The sequence below is a fragment of the Grammomys surdaster genome, unplaced genomic scaffold, assembly GCF_004785775.1.
Source record: "Grammomys surdaster isolate TR1022 unplaced genomic scaffold, NIH_TR_1.0 169, whole genome shotgun sequence".
Lineage (NCBI taxonomy): Eukaryota > Metazoa > Chordata > Mammalia > Rodentia > Muridae > Grammomys > Grammomys surdaster.
The window spans coordinates 95,464-114,756 of NW_021604617.1; the positions used below are offsets into that span (position 1 = coordinate 95,464).

General features: G+C 33.9%; 1 pseudogene; it reads right to left on the reverse strand.

Annotated features, from left to right (window-relative positions):
• The window catches only part of LOC114620549, a 32,203-nt pseudogene extending 19,187 nt beyond the window's left edge, over window positions 1-13,016 (reverse strand).
• Between the last annotated feature and the right edge of the window lie 6,277 nt (window positions 13,017-19,293).

The window sequence follows — 19,293 nt, forward strand, 5'->3', positions numbered from 1 at the left end:
TCCTGGATGACTCAGGATTCAGTTTCTCCACAGGACAGGAGCAGACCGACTCTGTGTCTGCTCCAGCCCAAGGGACCAGGCAGGGGCCGAAGGGTTGAATTTTTAATCTTTGCCATTCTGACTGGTGTGAGGTGGAGCCTCAGGGTTGTTTTGATTTCCTTTTCCCTGATGACTAAGATGTTGAAGATTTCCTTAGGTGCTTCTTGTCCATTAGATATTTCTAGGTTGAGAATAATTTGTTTGGCACTATACCCCATTTTAAATAGGGTTATTTGATTATCTGGAGACTAACTTCTTGTGTTCTTTGTTTATATTGTATAATAGCCCTCTATCAGATATAGTATTGGTAACAATCTTTTCCCAATCAATTGGTTGCAATGTTGTCCTACTGCCAGTGTCCTTTGCCTTCATGAATCTTTACAATTTTATGAGGTCCCATTTGTTGATTCTTGATCTTAGAGTATAGGCCATTGGTGTTCTTTCCAGGAAAATTTCCCCTTTCCTTAGATATTTGAGGCTCTTCCCACTTTCTCTGCTATTAGTTTCAGTGTATCTGGTTTTATGTGGAGGTCCTTCATCCACTTGGACTTGAGCTTTGTACAAGGATATGAGAATGGATTGATTTGCATATGTCTACATTCTGACCATAGTAGATTCTAATCCGTTTGTTAAAAACGCTAACTTTTTGCCACTGGATGTCTGAGTTCTTTTGTCAAAAATCAAGTGACCATAGGTGTGTACGTTTATCTCTGAGTCTTCAATTTTATTCTACTGATCTCCTTGCCTGTCTCCATACCAATACGTCACAGGTTTTGTCACTATTGCTCTGTAATATAGCTTAAATGCAAAGATGGTGATTTCCCCAGTAGTTCTTTTATTGTTGAGAATAGCTTTCACTATCCTGGATTTTTTGTTATTCTAAATGAATTTGCATTTTGCTCTTTCTAACTCTATAAAGATTTGAGTTGGAAATTTGATGGGGATTGCATTGAATCTGTAGATTGCTTTTGGCATGATGGCCATTTTTACAATATTAATCTCGTCAATCCATGTGAATGGGAGATCTTTCCATCTTCTGAGTTCTTCAATTTCTTTTTTCAGAGACTTTAAGTTCTTGTCATACAAAACTTTCATTTTCTTGGTTAGAGTCACATCATGATGTTTTATATTATTTGTGACGAGTGTGAAGAGTGTCATTTACCTAATTTCTTTTAGTAGTGGAAGGCTACTGATTTGTTTGAGTTAAATTTTTTATCCAGTCATTATGCTGTAGTTTTGGTGTTTATCAGCTCTAGCAGTTCTCTGATGGAATTTTTGGAATCATTCATGTATACTATCATGTCTTCTGTAAATAGTGATATTTTGACTTTTTTCTTTACAAATTTGTACCACTTTGACCTCATTTTGTTGTCTAATTACTCTGGCTAGGACTTTGAGTACTATATAGGAAGAGAGTGGGCAGCCTTGTCTAGTCCCTGATTTTAGTGGCATTGCTTCAAGTTTCTCTCCATTTAGTTTTCTGCTGGCTACTGGTTTCCTGTATATTGCTTTTACTGTGTTTAGATATGGCTCTTGAATGTCTGATCTTTCCAAGACATTCTCTATGAATGGATGTTGAATATTTTTAAATGCTTTTTCAGCATCTGTTGAGTTGGCCATGTGGTTTATTTCTTTGAATTTGTTTATATACTGGATTATGTTTATGGATTTCCATATATTGAGCTATCCCTCATCCCTGGATTGAAACCTACTTGATCATGATGGATGATCATTTTCATGTGTTCTTGGACTCAATTAACAAGCATTTTATTGAGAGTTTTTGCATCAATATTCATAAAAGAAATTCTTCTAAATTTTTCTTTCTTTATTAGGTTTTAGTGTTGTTAAGAAATAAGCATAACTGTGGCTTCACAGAAGGAATTGGGTACTATGCCTTCTGTTTCTATTATGTTGAATAATTTGAAGAGTATTGTATTAGGTTTCCCTTGCAGGTCTGATAGAATTGTCCAGGGTAGTTTTTTTTTCTTGCTTGTTTGTTTTGTTCTATTTTTGGTTGGTGGACTTTTAGTGACTGTGTGTACTTCTTTAGGGGTTATGAGACTGTTTAAATGGCTTATCTGATCGTGATTTAATTTTGGTACCTATTATCTCTCTAGAATATTGTCCATTTCATCCAGATTTTACAGCTTTGTTGACTATAGGGTTTTGTAGTACGGTCTGATAATTTTTTGAATTCCATAATTATTTTTTAAGAGTGAACTAAGAGTAAAGTTTCTGTCCTCTTTGTAGGTTCTGGATCATAAATTATTTGTATTAAATACAAGAAAATAATCCAGAAACTTTCTACATATTATTCTTATTTCTCTCCTTTTCTGTTTACAGTTTATTTAATGAAATAGTATTTAATATAGAAATGATTAGATGTCTTTAGTTTTCATAATTTCATTTGTAATTATAAATTTTATCTGTATTCCAAATTCCAGGTATGCCTTTGTCCACATATGATTCATTTATGTCCTACATATATTCTCTGATTATTACAGATAAACTAATATCTTACTTGATGAAGCTATGCTCAGACTTGTTATTATAGGTAACTAGGGTATTTTTCAAAATTTATTTTGATTTTGAATGTAATTGTTTAACTTTTATCATTCTAATTTTACATTTAGTTGTGTATATTTTGTGTTATGTATTCATATTTATTAATACCATTAATTTGTGTCTTCATGTGCCATGTAATTCTTGCTAACATATACTTTATAAAAACCTCTCTATGTTCATTTATAGTCTAGAGGAAGATGTCTTTGTGACCTAGTGTCTTTTTCTCTCATTCCATACATTATTTCCTTGACAGTGCATCAATTACTGACTAGAATTCCTCTGGGAACTAGGAAGCATCAGTGATCCTCCTGTTTCTGTGCTGGAGGTGCAGGTGTCTATTCAGCCACACCTATATTCCACATGGGAGCTGGGATTTGGAACACACATCTTCATGCTTGATAGAAAAGTATTTTTACTTATGTAGTCAGATCCACAAGTCCCTTTTAGTGTTGCTTCACTTATATTCTGCCATGCACATGAGACCACACTTTTAGTTTGATAAAAAATTATCTCTTGCACAGTTCATGTTAGTTTAACTTTAATCTCTCTTGAATGACATATGTAACTTTCTTTTCCCACGTGCAATTTAATGTTTTTCATTCTTATTTTTCATGTAATTTCACTTTTGTGGGTTCCTCATTTTAACATGCTAGTTCTAGGGTTCTGTTTCTACTATACTTTAGGTATCAGTATTTCCTTCTTGTAAAGTTTACATCACTGGGATTGTTCAAATTGTTTCCTTTAATTTTCAATTACAATATAATTACAATTGTTTTCCCCTTCCTCGGCCCAAGTTCTCTTGTATATATGTCAGTGCCTTTTACAGTTCATAAAGTGACTTTAAAAACACACACATACATACAGTATAAACAACCTATATTATATATATAATATATATAATATTATATATAATATTATATATATTATGACATCAAGCTGTTCAGTCTACATAATGTTTCTTGTCTGTGGATTTTCAAGATACCAACTAAAAATTAACATACTCACATAGATATGAAAAAGCCCAAGTTACTTCAGCATTATGTGAAGAATTAGAGGTAAATGAGGAGTGAAGAGCAGATAGAGTAGTCACCCCATGAAAAGAGCACACCAGTTGGTTTTCTAATACCAAATTCACAGCTCTGACAATGTTAATATACAAAGCCTAAAGGGGTTTGAGGAATTTTCTACACTGACGGACATGATGCAATTGAATATCCCTTGGATGTCATGGATATCATACAATTGACCAGTAATTTATTTATTTTTTTCAGCATCTTCGAGGATCAAAGCAGGGGAACCAGCATTGTGTAACTGGGCCTTAGGAAGAGAGTTGACATGTAGAACTCACAAAGACTTAAACTCAAAAAGTAGGTTTGGATAAACAGAAATATATCATCTACTGAGCATGATGAAGAACTCACATTATGAGAGAGATCTTCTCTTCTCTGCCACATATATTCTGATTTAATCAGTAATCAAGTGTTCAGATATGTTCAAATTCATTTTTTGGTTCTCTTTTGATTATTAATTATTTATTTTATTTATTTACATTCCAAATGTTGCCTCCTTCAGTTCCTCCTCTAAAGATTCATGCCTTATAACTCACTAACCATTATCTTTGAGAATGTGTTCACAGAATCAATTTTCTACTGGATTAGACACTTCCTCTCTAACTGAGGCCAGAAAAGGCAGTCCTCTGCTACATATATGCATGACGGTGGTGGTAGTGTTTTTGGGTGGTGGTGGTGGTCTGTCCAGCCCATATATGCTTTCTGTTTTTGGCTTGGTCTGTAGGAGCTCCAAGAGGTCCAGATTATTTGACATTATTCATCTTCCTATGGTGTTTTCATCCTCTTAAGTTCCTTTAATGCTTCCCAACTCTTCCATAAATGTCCCCAACCTCTGTGAAATGATTGGCTGCAACTATCTGCATCTGTCTCTGGAAGGTTCTTGAAGAGCTTCTTATAGGGCACCCATGCTAGACTCATGTCTGCAAAAATACCATAGGATCAGTAGTCTTGTCTGGGTTTGGTGCCTGTTAATGGGATAAATCCCAAGTTGGGTTGAGTTGGTCACTGGCCAGTAAGTCATTCAGTCCCTGCTCCAATTTTGTCCCTGCAGTTCTTTTGGGTCAAAAGTTTTAGGTAGAAAATTTGAATGGTGGGCTATTGTTCTCATCCCTCTATTTGAGACCCTGTCTAACTATTAGAGGTGGTCTTTTTAGATTTTATATCTCCACTGTTGGAATTTTCTGTTAAGGTAACCAATAATGTGTTCTGGAAGCCTCCCTTTTTCCATGTGTCCCAATCACCTGGTAGATGCATATTTCAATTCATGTTCCTGACCCTCTGGGCTTCTCTCCTGTCTCCTATCTGATCCAGCTTAATGGTTTGCTCTTCCCCTCCCCTCTTGAACCCTGATCCCTGCTTTTGCCACACATGACTATTTTTCATCGTCTAAGTGAAACTGAAAAATCCTCACAGGAATCTTTATCGTTTTTTAACTTCTTAGTATCTTTTAATTTTAGGAAATTTTCCTTGTGCCAATACATTCAAGGCTATTTCCCAATTTCACTTCTATTAGTCAGTGAATCTGGTTTTATGGTAATGTCCTTGATTCACTTGCACTACAGTTTTAAGCAGGGTGATAAATGTGGATCAATTTGCATTTTACATGCAGACTACTAGTCAGAACAGCATTATTTGTTGATGATGCTTTCTTTTGGCTTCTTTGACAATGATCATGCATGTATAGGTGTGTTGGTTTATTTCTGTGATTTGATTCCATTCTGTTGATAGACCTGTCTGTCTCTGTACCAGTACCATGCAGTTCTTATCACGTTTTTTTCTGTAGTATAGCTTCAGGTCATGTGTTTTGATGCCTCTAGAAAATCTTATATTTTCAATGTTTGTTTTGGATATCCTCTTTTCTTCCTTCCTTCCTTCCTTCCTTCCTTCCTTCCTTCCTTCCTTTCTTTCTTTCTTTCTTTCTTTCTTTCTTTCTTTCTTTCTCTTCCTCTCTCCTTCTTTCTTTCTTTCTTTTGGTTTTCCATGTAACGTTAAGAATTTTTTTCTATATCTGTGAAGAACTGTGTGGGCATTTTTCTGGGAATGGCATTGAATCTGGAGATTGCTTTTGGTAAGTTGTCCACTTTTTCTATATTAGTCTTACTGATTATTGAGCATGAGATATCTTTCCATCTTCTGAGGTCTTCTTCACTTTATTTCTGCAAAAATTAGAATTTCTTGCCATCCAAATGAAACAATGTTCACTAATTGCATAAAATGATTTTTATAAATAGAGCTATGTATACACTAAAAAGCATGCCGATATTATATTGAAATCACAATTAGATCAATACTTCAGTGTAGTTGTTCTTGATTATAAAAGGGGAAAAAGGATCAATACTTCAAAGGATGCTATTGTTTTACATGAGGGAAGAGTTCTTAGGACAGAAGTTTATTAATGTGAATGATAAAGATTCTATGTTCTTAGAATTCTATCTTCCATGATTAAAAAAAAAAAACACTGGAGAAAATGTAAATCTGATTCAGGTAAAGTCGTCACAATGTGCATGTGAGCTATCAAATTGAGTTGAGAGCAAATACTGGCCAATAATACTCATTTTTACTTGAATATATGTATCTAGGATAAAATAGTAAACATTTCCTATGCTAACAGCTGCAGCCTGTGACCTGCTCTAAGCTCGGGCCCAAACCGGAAGTCCTCCCATGACTCCTATTTCTGGTCATTTGTTGTATCTGAATAAACAGTGAATTCAATTCACAATTATCCCAAATAAGTTCAGCACTCTCTATGTGTAAAACAACCCTTTCTGCACATTGAGAGTCAAGTGCTAGCTTAAGAGCCTATTGAAAGTCAGATAAAACCAAAAGTATTATACATAAATCTGAGTTTTGAACGGATTTGTCTGGATTCTCAGCCACCTTACTTACTTCTTCTGATTTATATCTCACCTTTTTTGATTTCTTGTAGGAGATCAACAAGATCAACAAGATAAGTGATATATATGTCTATACAGAGAGAGCTCTGGGATTGGCTGAGACTTAAATGTCTATAATCAGCCAATAAACCTTATAGGGTACAAAATTCTTATTACATGATATTATATACCATCCTTTAAGATGGCAGGAATGGAAATTTATATTGAAGTTTGATTATAAGATCAAATTTATCTTTAAAATGAATCAGCTGTATTTCTTTATTGATCTTCATTAACTGAACCATGTACCCTACATATGTCCTATTAATATCTTTACAGAGCTATGTGTTGCTTGTAAGGTTTGTATATTGCAGGAGAGAAAGACCGCCCTGACAAAACTAATACTGAGGGATGCTGTATTTCTGGGACACATCATTCTAACTAAACTACATGGAAGCTGTTTCTTCTAAAGACTTACTTCCAAGACATTTTAGAACATCTAGCTCACATAACCAGCCTTTCAGACTGTTACAGTCAGGATTTCAGCTAAGCCATGTACTTTCTCAGCATGTAGAGAGTAGACATCAAATGATGCCACTTAGCTTTTCTTTTATAAAACCTATTTTCCTATGTCCCTCTCAGTCCTGATAAAGTAATTCTTGACTCCAATACCAGTAGAAGCAAGCAAAAGATTATCATCCCAGTTTCTTAGGTTGGAATGGATGGTTCTGTTTATTTTTTAAATTATAGATATGTTGTCATTTAAGGGATTATTTGTATACGTGGTAGGCTTAGACAGGGAGGAAACTAAAAAGCTCAGACTCAGGGATTTCTATCCCTTCTTTTTTCTTCTCTTTCCTTCTTTCTAGATGAAGTATAAAGTTGGAAAAGCAAATGAGGGTTATAGTAATATTATAGAACAGAAAAAAGTAGACAAATATGTATAAGAAATTAAACAAGTTATTGTTAAGTCATAATTTTATATTGATTGAATCTTTATAATTATTGCAAAATTAAAGTTATAATTTCTTAATTTTTACTTGGGAATATCAAAGGTAATTTTTATTTATTGTAATTCAAATTTTTAGGATACATGGTAAGCAATGCTAAACAATAAGAAATTAAGAATAAGTATGAAAAGATGGCTGAACAGGTAAAACCACTTGTAATTGAAACACAATTTCTTACACTGACACAGAATATTTAGGTTATTATAGGTTTAAGGTACTCATTCATTTAATATTTTGTGTATTGATCCAAAATTTAAAATAAATACTGTCACTCTTATATAAGTATACAGCCTATGTAAATCATTCAAGAATACAAAGACTTAGACCCAGCCCTTTTAAGGGCTGTTATTTTATGCTGTTTAAGATGATTAAATAATGCAAATTAATAGTCAGATTGTAAAGCTCACTAATGGTCATATTTGATTCTAATTTAGTTAATTACAGCAAGTGTTTTTTAATATTATTCACTTAGCTAATAACTAACAATAGTTTATTTTTGACAATTTAGAATATCTCTATATCATATATATGTATATATACATATATATGATGTATAGAATATAGCTTTAATACTATTTCAATATTATGAACAATTAACTATGAGACATGTGTGCTCCTGATAGTATGCGCATTCGACTTCATGGAAGATATTGAGCATCACTACCTCCAGGTGGAGTTGATTCAGCAGTGGCAATGTAGCTACTCAGCAAGAATTGCCCTAATTCTAATGCAGATAAAAATATTGTCCAAAAAATAACAAACAGATGTGGGATAGATAGCTGCAAGCTCTGTCATGACATGGTAAGTGAGTTCTTCATTATTCCTGCTTCTCTTAAAGACTGGTTCTAGATGGTTCTGTACCAGAAGGCTGAAGATAGATGATTCAACTTTGTAAGAAATCAGCAGACTGTCCAGCAGTCAACTGTCTTTACAAATTGTATAGGTTTGAAAGCTATTTTTTTGGCTTCCTAAATATTCAGTTAGCGTTTAATTCCTTCTCAGGTGTCTGGCATGCTTGAAGACTAGTTATAGCCTTATAATTGAACTTCAGCTGTTTAGCAATAAAGAAGATATTACAGATTTGAAAGGATGGGTTTCAGATGATAATAATAGTTAAAATAACAAAATTCATACAGAAAATTGTAAACTCTATAGGTTAGGGTAGATTGTAGAGTACTTTACATAAATTGACAGTTATGAGGAACTGGATGTTTAGTGGATATCATACCTTATATTTTTCATAACTGTTATAGTTGTGCTCAATTCATTCTGAGAGGAAAAGTATTTTTAACTGGAAAAAAGGGTAAAATATTGTGGGTTTTCCTGATGCTGTTTGAAATCTGATGTTAGTTCTGCTTCCTCAAGAGGTATGTCCCTGGATGAACAGTGAATCACATACTCAGGTGAACTCATATGAACCCTCTCTCTATTTACTAGTCAATAAATGCAAGAGTCTTTTATGTGGCAGTAAAGGAGAAAGGTGAGATGGGAGGTTTTTGAGATTGGGGACAAGGAGACAGAGAAGTAAAGGAAGGAAAACAGATGGAGGAGGACAAAATGAAGATTGAGCAGAACCATGTGGCCAGTAGATATTTCAAGCAGCTAAGGGTCTCATAGCAGGCGAATAAATTATAATAGTTCTACATCTGCTCAATCTATTCATATAGCTCATAAATACAGTAACTGGATTGTGTGTTTTATATATACTTTTTGGAGTTGGAAATTAATGCAATAATATTGTATATGTTTTTTACTACACTATATAGATTAAAAACAGAAGATGGAACCTCATCTGAAATGCACACATTTGCCTGTTCCATTGGAGATTTCATTTTCTGGGCAGACACTGAAATCAAAACAACATAGAGCCTTGCCATCCTGAAGAGATTTTCTGAATCCAGGTCCACAACTTTCACTGCACACAGCCATGGGAGTCTGACAAAATAAGAGATATCAGGACATACAAGAATTCATCTGGTAACTGAATTTCATTAGGGTATTAGATTTTTATGAAACCTACACTCAATTAATTGATGAGATTATATATAAACAGTATAATAGGATATATACATAGTACACATATAAATATACATACAAACACACATAACATTCTGAATTGTGAATACACATTGAAGTATGTGTTAAATCTTGGTAAAGATAAATATATAAAGAAAATATTTGAATGTGGGAAATGATTTGTAAATGCAACAGTGAATGCATCATTTAACTTATGGAGAAGCATGAGGCTAAGCAAAATTAGAGTCTACTCACCTGTCCCAGTCCTGTACTCCACTCTATACTTTCCTCAGACAATGACAATTGTTGACCAGGTGGCAAATATGGAGAAAACATTCCTACTTTTACTTTATATCCAAGACCTTGTGGAAAATTCCAGAAGTTCAGAATGTCATACTCTACATACAAAGTTTCTGAATGATTCAATGTTACTGAGTCTCCACTTGGATTCATGAATTGAATGGTCTTTAGTATCTGGTTTAACTAACAGAGATTCATGGTTTGTAATAGTCATTGTCATTGTTAAGACAAAAAATGAAATTATACAATTTTGTTTATTTCATTAATATCTAATTCAAAATAAAGCATCATTACACATATAAAAGAAAAACAATACTAACAATGAAATAACACCATAATCGACCTAATAATATGTGAATAGACTATTCAGATAAAATCTAAAGTTGTTAATCAATCTATGAGTTTTTAGCAATGATCAGCAAAATTTGTGATGTTTAGTTTTGATTATGATTCTGACAATTTCTACAATCATGTAGGCACAAGGAATCAGTTGAAAACCTGTATAGCATAATTTAGGTTCTGAGCACATCTATAAAAGACTTTCTAATTTGTTTTAATTAAGGCATTAATATCTACCTTGATTTTAAGCAGGTTCATTTCCTGAGCAGGACCAGGGCCAGGAGCAAATACAATGGAGTGAGCCATCTGAACAATAGCATATTCATTGCTCCCTGCTCTTGGTGGATGTTAATGTGGTAAGCTGCTCCAAGTATCTGTTGACTTTGAGTTCTTCCTGATGAGGATCTTTAAATTGGTATTATGAGTAAAATAATATCTTTCTCATTGAAGTAGATTTTGTGCACACATTTTATTATGCAACAAAATATATATAAAAAAACAGAATATACATTAGACATAGTTTTCTTCGATGTTTTAGGATTACTTTATTTGATGGTACAATACAGTATTTAGAGCCTTGCATTGTTAGTTCTTGCCTTTTTCATATTTAAGAACTTCCTGGAATGTGATTAGAAATTCCAGTTGAGGGCCTTAGAATTGAAGGATACTGTTGAACTATTTCATTTAAACATTTTTCCTATGATTTTTATATTTGCTATTATGATGTTGGCATCTTAATTATGATTTCCACCAAGTCTAGATTTTTCTTTTAAGCACTATAAAGCTTCTCTTTTGAAAAAGAATTCCAAGGTACATGTTGAGGGCTTTTTGATGGCATTTTTAAAAGTTACCTTGGTGGCACAGGTACAGAATTTTTAGGAAAAGGCATTATCTTCCAGGGAGGAAAGTTTATTTTTCCTTGATTCTTCATTCTTTGTATGTTTACTTGATGTATAAGCATCTTGTGAAGGGTGTGGGCCACAGCATAAACAGCATTATATACATGGTAACTGCCAGCACTCTTTGCTGCATTAAAGTGATACCAAGGTAAATCTCTAGAAGAACAGTGTTTCAAAGATTTACAGGTGGCATTAGATATTGCACAATCACAGTAAATCTCCCACAATCTTGCAAGAAAAATGTCATCTGGGTATTTGGAAGGGCTAACTGCCTTTACAAACTCTTTAAAAGTAGAAATCTCTCCATGGTATTATAAAAATATGAGAGTTCCATGGAATGAGTCTAGTATAAAATGTCTCTTAGCACTCATGACTTCCCATTTTGAAGTAGTGACCCAGATTCTCCATGGAAATGTTCTCTAAAGAGCACACCTAAAGAAGAGTCAGTATTACCATAAATGATAACCACTTTTACTGAGTTACTCCCAATTGGGCTATAATAGACATTAGATTCTATAATACTGAACCAATGGTCATCAGGGATCATTTCCATAAAAGCTACATAAAATCCATTTCTTTCCATCTCTGGTATCAACACTGAGGCAAAATGAACACCTTTCTCATCATCTGAGATGACCAACCCAACCCAATTCCACCTGAAATGGGTAATTAATGAGACCATGCCTTAGGCCAGAGAATAGTCCTTGGAGGCCATTTGATATAGAGATGGAAAATTCTCAGGATCATTCATACTTGGTTCAAAATGCCCAAAGGTGAGCTGAAAAAAGAGAACAGGGATTCACATGAAAGAGGAATTTCAGAAATTATGGAATCAATGAGTGTAAAACAGTAACATACATTCATAGAAAGTCTAATTTGTATTTAGAGTAAACTGTAATATTGAAGACCAGTTTAGAAGATTATTTGAAATATTCATATGTACCATAAATACTTATGAGGTTATCCTGCAATTCTTATATATGTCAAACCAAAAAAAAAAAAAAGAAATTTAGATTCACCAACAATCTCAGAGCACATAGCTCATGTACTTTACAATTTTGTTTAGTTGATTGACTGTTTGTATGAATGTGCATTCAAGTGTTTGAAGGGAAGAAGTGTGTATTGGGCATCCTTTGTTTTCCTCCACTTACTCATTCTTGAGGCAGAATCTCTCTCCAACCCTAGGTCTCATACTTACTTCTGTATGTTATGCTATCATGGGGACATACATGGTGCTGGCATCTAAATTCCTGTCATCTTGATATCACAGAATGCGCTCTTGACTCCTGGACTATAATGAAGCACAAATATTATATTTTGAATTATACACAAGCAAAGTCTTCTCCATTTATGTTTTTTCTTGGTATTTTAATGTTGTCATTAATGGAGGATGCTTTAATTATTCCCATCCTTATAATCTCACCTGTGGAAGTTTATATAGTCCCAGCAGTGTCCCAATTATGGTGGAAATTTCCCAAGTTGTTCCTTTAATTACAGCCACAGATTTTTCCTCACTTTTGCAGTTGTAGTTTGGCAAGGTTTTGACCTGCCTTGTGATCCAAATGAGGAAACTTATCATTGTATCCTCTTTTCTTGGCCCAGCAGTGTAAATACTGTATCCCAGAGACATGTTAGGTAAAATGAGGGCATTTGTATTGATTTCCTCAATGGCGAATTTCAGAGGTATCACAAATTGGTAGTTGTTGGGACTGATCCTGTGTCGAGGACATAAAACATACTATAGAACAATTTTCCATCACCATTGATTTCAAACTGAATATAATAACTGTCATTCACTGAGCAAAAGCTCGCACTCACAGCTTCCATGCTAGAACTGTACCTTGTTATTTGATACAGTTACAACAGAAGATTTTGGTAGACATCTGTAGGACTATTTGTGGTCATGTTTAACTGCTGCTCATACAGAGTCTAAGGTCTTTCTCAAATTTTGATTACTTCTTTCATCTATTTACTTTATGTAGACTGAGGAGGAAAACTATCTTCTAGTGATGAAGCAGGCAGTCAATGAAAAGTGGTCTCATGCTTTTAACTTTGAATGCTTATTTTTCTTAAAAGTGAAAAAATATATTTTATGTGGTTCTGGGAAGAGTGACTATTATCCTGTGGGTTGACCGATTGAATCAAAAATTTCTAAACGGTCATGATGTAACGACATTGTGGCTGTCAGTTATGAGGCCCCTGGTTCTGAGATTGTCTGTTTCCTTGCCAATATTACCAGAACTAGCTCTTTGCTGACATTAGATATTTTCCCCATGTAGATATTATATGGAATAATGTATTTCTTCATAAATTTTCTGTCCATAACTCACAACTTTCATTCTGCTTTTATCAACTCATATTTGAGATTATGTACTATATATTTAATTACATTATAATTATATTCATAATTTCATATGCTTATAGACATGTGTGTGTTACATCAACATATGTTTATATGTTTTTAGGGATTCAGATTGAACTAAACCTTTCATATAGCTATAAATGTGTATATCTATGTATTTTTGTGTTTGTATGTGTGTCATGTGTGTACATATTTGTGGAGTGTAAATATGTATGTGGTGTATATTGTATGTATTGCTATGCATATACGTATTTAGTTTATATTAATATCCCTATGTTTGTTTATGTGTGTGTTTTATAAGAAGATGTATGAAAACACATAGGCCAGAGGACTATTTTAAGATATATTCTTTTATCAGTTCTGTGGAGAAAAGAGTTCCCCCATGAACTTGAAGCTCAGATGACTATCTAGAAATTACACTTGTCTTTGCCAATAAACATTGGGAGTATAGGCCCACGTAGACACATCCTGTTTTAATGCGACTGTTATAGGTTGTAACTAAGGTCTTCATCATGCATGTATCAGAATGCTGTTCCCCATAGAGCTATCTGCTTAACCTCAGGACAAGGTACTTTTTTTGTTTGTTTGTTTCTCTGAACTTCCTTCCGATAATTAGAATAGGATAAAGAACATCAATCCATTCTGACAAATGCCTATTTAAATCCTCTTGTATATTCAACACATTAGTAACATTTTTTGCTAAATGTTTAACAAAAGTAGCTGTCTCAATTTCTTGTGTCAAAGCAATTGCAGAAGCAGTGGTGCTAGCAATTAATGTAATTAAAGTTGTTATACCAGCAATAATCAAGCCCTCTTGCTTCTGCTTAAAGTCTGACTCACTTCTTCCAGTACTTGCAAGCCTTCTTTCAGAATACAAAGCTTCTGTGATACTCAGGGCAATAAAACAAAAGCTGGTTGATAGAGCCCTTAGAAACAGTGATCATGGAAGTGTTCATGGAATTTTGTTTATTGCCTTGCTTGTTCTTTGACTATTTGTGTTAATTGTCTTGCTTGTTTCTTGACTATTTGTATCTATTGTATTGTGAGTTCCTCAACCTAGAACTGGCCTTAATACTTGCATGTAATTAAAATGATATAAAAGCAAAAAAAGAGGAGGGTCTATGGGATGGGATTTTCCTAGAGAATGGAAATGGGGAAAGGGGATGGCATCTGAAATGTAAATAAATAAAATATTCAATAAAAAAGAAAACAGTGTTAACAAAGATTGTTGAGTCAGTCCCTTTGTGTTTTTACTATCCCCTTTTGTTCAATAAGCACATCCTTCAAGGTATAACTGGTTTCTTCAATAATTGGTTGTGCTGCGGAATTGTTTGGAATATCAGTAACATGCTTTATATTTTAATGTCGAAAGTATTGCTTCATCTTAGTAGATACATATGCAGCAGTATTATCAGTTTACGTTTGGGCAGGTGTCCCTAAATTGGCATTATTTCCACTAAATGTGTAATTACATAATCACTCTTTTTGTAACTTGAGCAGTTCCCCACTGAAACCCTAAGTATGTGTCTATGGTTTGATTATATAACTTTTCCCCCAAATTCTGCAAAATGGATTATATCCATCACCCAGATGCCATTTATTTTGCTACCCCTAGGGCTACCTACTACCAGCAGGTAGCAAAGGTAAGCCTTTTCATTATTATGTGATTAGCTTGTTGTCAGTCATGATTTTCTTATTTAATCCTTTCCTGTTCCATATGCTTCTTATGAAAAATTGAGGCTTCTAACACATTCCTTTCCTAAAGCTAATGGACTGGGCAAACCTGTATGAGACAATATGATTAGTGAATAATGGATAGTTTCTACTTCTCATGGCTTGTTGCAATTGTACAAACAACAAAGTTAATTCTGAATTATCATGTACAAATTCAGGAATCTGTATATGCAAAACAACTCTTGCTGCATAGGAAGAATCAGTAATTATGTTAAGAGATTTGAGATAATCTAATATTTCCATAAGTATTGCATACAATTCTGAATTTTGAACTAAGGAATATGGGCATTTGATCACCTTGCTTATTTCATCTAAATTATAACCTGCTATTCCCATCTTGTTTGCATCAATAAATTATAACAAATTAAATAAATGCTTCTTAATTGGTGTTCTCTTTACAAGACATAGGAATATCCAATCAGATATTTTTATTAATTGCATATGTTATGTGCTTCAGAAATTTTTTATTGTTTTCACACAAGTAGTTACTGTAAGCTCATTACCAATCTTTATTGCTCATCCATAATGATATAATCTCACCATTAGTCAGAGGTACTAAAATTTTGGCAAAATCTATTCCTAACAATTGATATAATCTTATTCTATGTTTTACAATAAATCCACAATTTTTTCTCTATAGGTCTTCAATTTCTACTTTGCATATGAGCTAACAACATGAATTGAATAATACTAATTTTTCTTTACATAATGAGCCAGGTAGTAGAAAGAGTAGATGGTAGCATGATCAGAATACAATAAAGTTTGGGCTCTATTCTATCCACATATGCCTCTTGCAATCTGTGTTCTACAAGACTTCACTCTTTCAGCATTTAGACATTTTGGACTGTATAAATTTGAATTTCCTTGTAAAATATGAAACAAATTTCTTAACCCTACTTAATCCAATTGTAGACCATAGCCAATTAATATCTCCCATTAATGTTTGAAATTAATGAAAATTTTGCAATTGGTCCCTATTGATATATTTGTTTTATTGTCAAATTATTTGCTGACTGATTTTACAACCCAAAAATCTAAGTGAATCTCCTTTTAAAATTTTTCTGGAGCAATTTATTCTGGCAAAATACTTTGTGTCACCTTGAACATATTTTCTAAAACAAGTTTATTAGAATAAGCCAACTAAATGTCATCCATATAATGATACATGGTATTTTGAGGAAATTACTTGCAAACTTTGTTAAACAAAATATTGACATAAAGTATATTCCAATAGTATGTTTTCATTGGATCACTGTTTTTAATATTATATAGCAAGAAAACAAAGCTTTCTCTATCTTGCACATGTAAGATGGTTTTGAAAAAACAATCTTCTCATTAAATTATTATTATAGGCCATAATCTTGGTAATTAACATGGTCAAGGAATTCCATGCATTAAAGGACCCATTTGTTGAATTACCTTATTAACTGCTCTTAAATCTTTTTTTCATCCTACATTTCTCTGATTTTTTTTTTTTTTTTTTTTTTTTTACTCCAAGTACAGGGGAATATAATGGGCTGGTAGTCTCTTGTATTTGATGAGACTCCAACTGCTTGTGTACCAGTTGTTCAAGTGGCTGTAATTTTTCTTTTGTTGTGGACCATTGCTCTTGCCATACAGCCCTGTTTGGTAACTATTTGAGGGGCAAAATGGTTCAAATGTTAGTTGTGGCCCCTTGTATAAATTTAGAAACTCAATCCTTGTGACGTTCTATGGTTGGACAATGGGCACATCTTGGGATTACTCTCTATCACAAGAATCAGTAAGTATTACAGGGTCTTCTACCATACCACCCCTGATTTCCTCATTAGCAATACCTGTAATTTCAGCAATTTAAATAATAGTCCCTCATTGTTGTAAAAGATACTTTCTCCATAAGTTTATGTGTATGTTAGACAGATGATCTCAACTTCACTTTTTGGTATTCTGGTTCCATAGAAGTAACCTATGTACAGTTTGCCTTAATCATGATAACTTAACCTCTATGTAACTTATTTTCCTATAAATTCTATGTTAAATTTCTGAAGTTATTAACTTAGATTGTAATACTTTTTTGAAAGTATACTAGCATCAGTTCCTGTATCCACCATGTCTTTTATGTCAACACCATTCATTTGTACCATTAATTTTGGACTAGTCATTAACCCCAGTTTAACAGAACACACATTTTCCCTTACTTCCCAAACCCCTGCCCTCTCTACTTGAGCATCCTTGCCATTGGTGTAAGGACACACCAACTTTTGAGTAATTCTGTCCCCTGCATCATTTTGAATCTCCTATTTTATATGCCACATTTTTATTTATTCATTTCAGTATCATCTATTATACCTGTATGCACAATAAATTTTTGAGAGTTTAATCCAATTCCTTCCAAGATTATTTCCACTGTTCCTGAGGGTAAAGGACCACAGTCATCACTGGTTAATTTGTAACAATCAATTTTGGGGGATAATGTAAGAGGGTATCTGTGACCAGTTCCAAAGCTGCACTTCCTTTTGTAGAATGTATAAGATCAGAAACACGTAGTTTTAATTTTCTTTTCTACTTGGTAACACCTGATGGCTCATAGTGCTTGCTATTTAGTCTTCAGCTGGCAGACTCCTCAGTTCATTTCCCAGTGGCAAGAGGTTAGTTAAATTTCTATGTCTTCCTTGTACAGACAATCCTTAGACCAATATTTGTCCTTTCCACTGTGGCTACAATACCCTAAAAGTCTTTATGGCTCACAGCCACCAGAACCTGACTGTTCTCTTCTTTGAATATCATATTTTCTAGAGTCATTGTGCCTGTTATTTTGAGCTCTGAATCTTCTCACCTTACAATTTCTTTGGAAATTACCAAATTTTACACAAATACAGCACTTGCCATTTAATTCCTGAAATTTTTAGCTATGATATGCTATGATATTGGTATTATGCTTCTTAGAAGTAATACCATTTTTCTTTCATATGTTCACGTGTCAGGGCTTCTCATGTTTTCAGTGGTCTGGTTCTTCTTTTACATTTGATATTTGCATTTTCAAATGACAATATTTCTCTCAATGACTGTCTAATGGTAGCATCTGATATGGCTCTATTTACAGCTGAAACAAATCTCTGACAGAATCTGTATAGGCTTTTCAGAATCCTATATTATCTTAGTAAATGAGGTAGATTTTCTCTCCAGCCTTCTCAATAATATCCCAAAATCTTAAATCTGCAACATCACATTGTTGAATAATGCAATAATAAAATCAAATTTGTTCTTGTAAGTCATCATAATGCCCGTCACCAATCAGTTGTTCTTAATAACACTTATTCCATTCACTAAATTACATATTCTTTTTTCATGGCTTTATGGTTCCACCTCCACAATCACTGTAATTCCTGCCCACCTTTCTAGTAATGCTCACACCTATCCCTTCCAATCATGGGACTTACCTTGTTCTACATAGTGCAGTTTTTAAACATTTCTTTAACAAGTAGAAATGCAAAGTATAAAATAGAACAGCCTCTTTAAAATGTTTGAGATCTAGCATTTCTACAAGATGTCAGTTCAACTCATGATAAAAGCATGTCCACCATAATTAGCAGACACATGATGCACAAAGACTGATAAAGCTGAAGTTGCCTATGTAGACCCAAGCAAATCCTATGGTCATGTACTTAACAGAACTCACTGAGTCTTTACTAACTCATACTCTTCTCAGCTCCTTGTCTCACTGATGTGAACTGAGCTCCTGGCAGTGAAAGTGCTTGGAGCAGAATGGGGCAGCAGTTTTCTGTTGAAGTAATTATTTAAAAATGGCCACTGGTCAAACTGACTATCTAAGCTATGTTGGGTCTGCCTAGCTCAGCCACCATGTTTCTCAGCTGGAGGCCACATGTGTGCCACAGCTAGAAATGGCCTTCCAGAAACACTATCCCGGCCACCTCCTAGATGGCAGTGTGGGAGATGGGTCTGCCAATCTTCTATGCTGTCTCTGTAAGGCTGGGCATTGCCCAGACCATCCCACCATCCATGTGGGCCCAGTAAGAAAATGAGACTCTAATACTTAAAGATTAACCAAAGGCTTTATATGTTTATATGTTTGCTCAATAACAATAT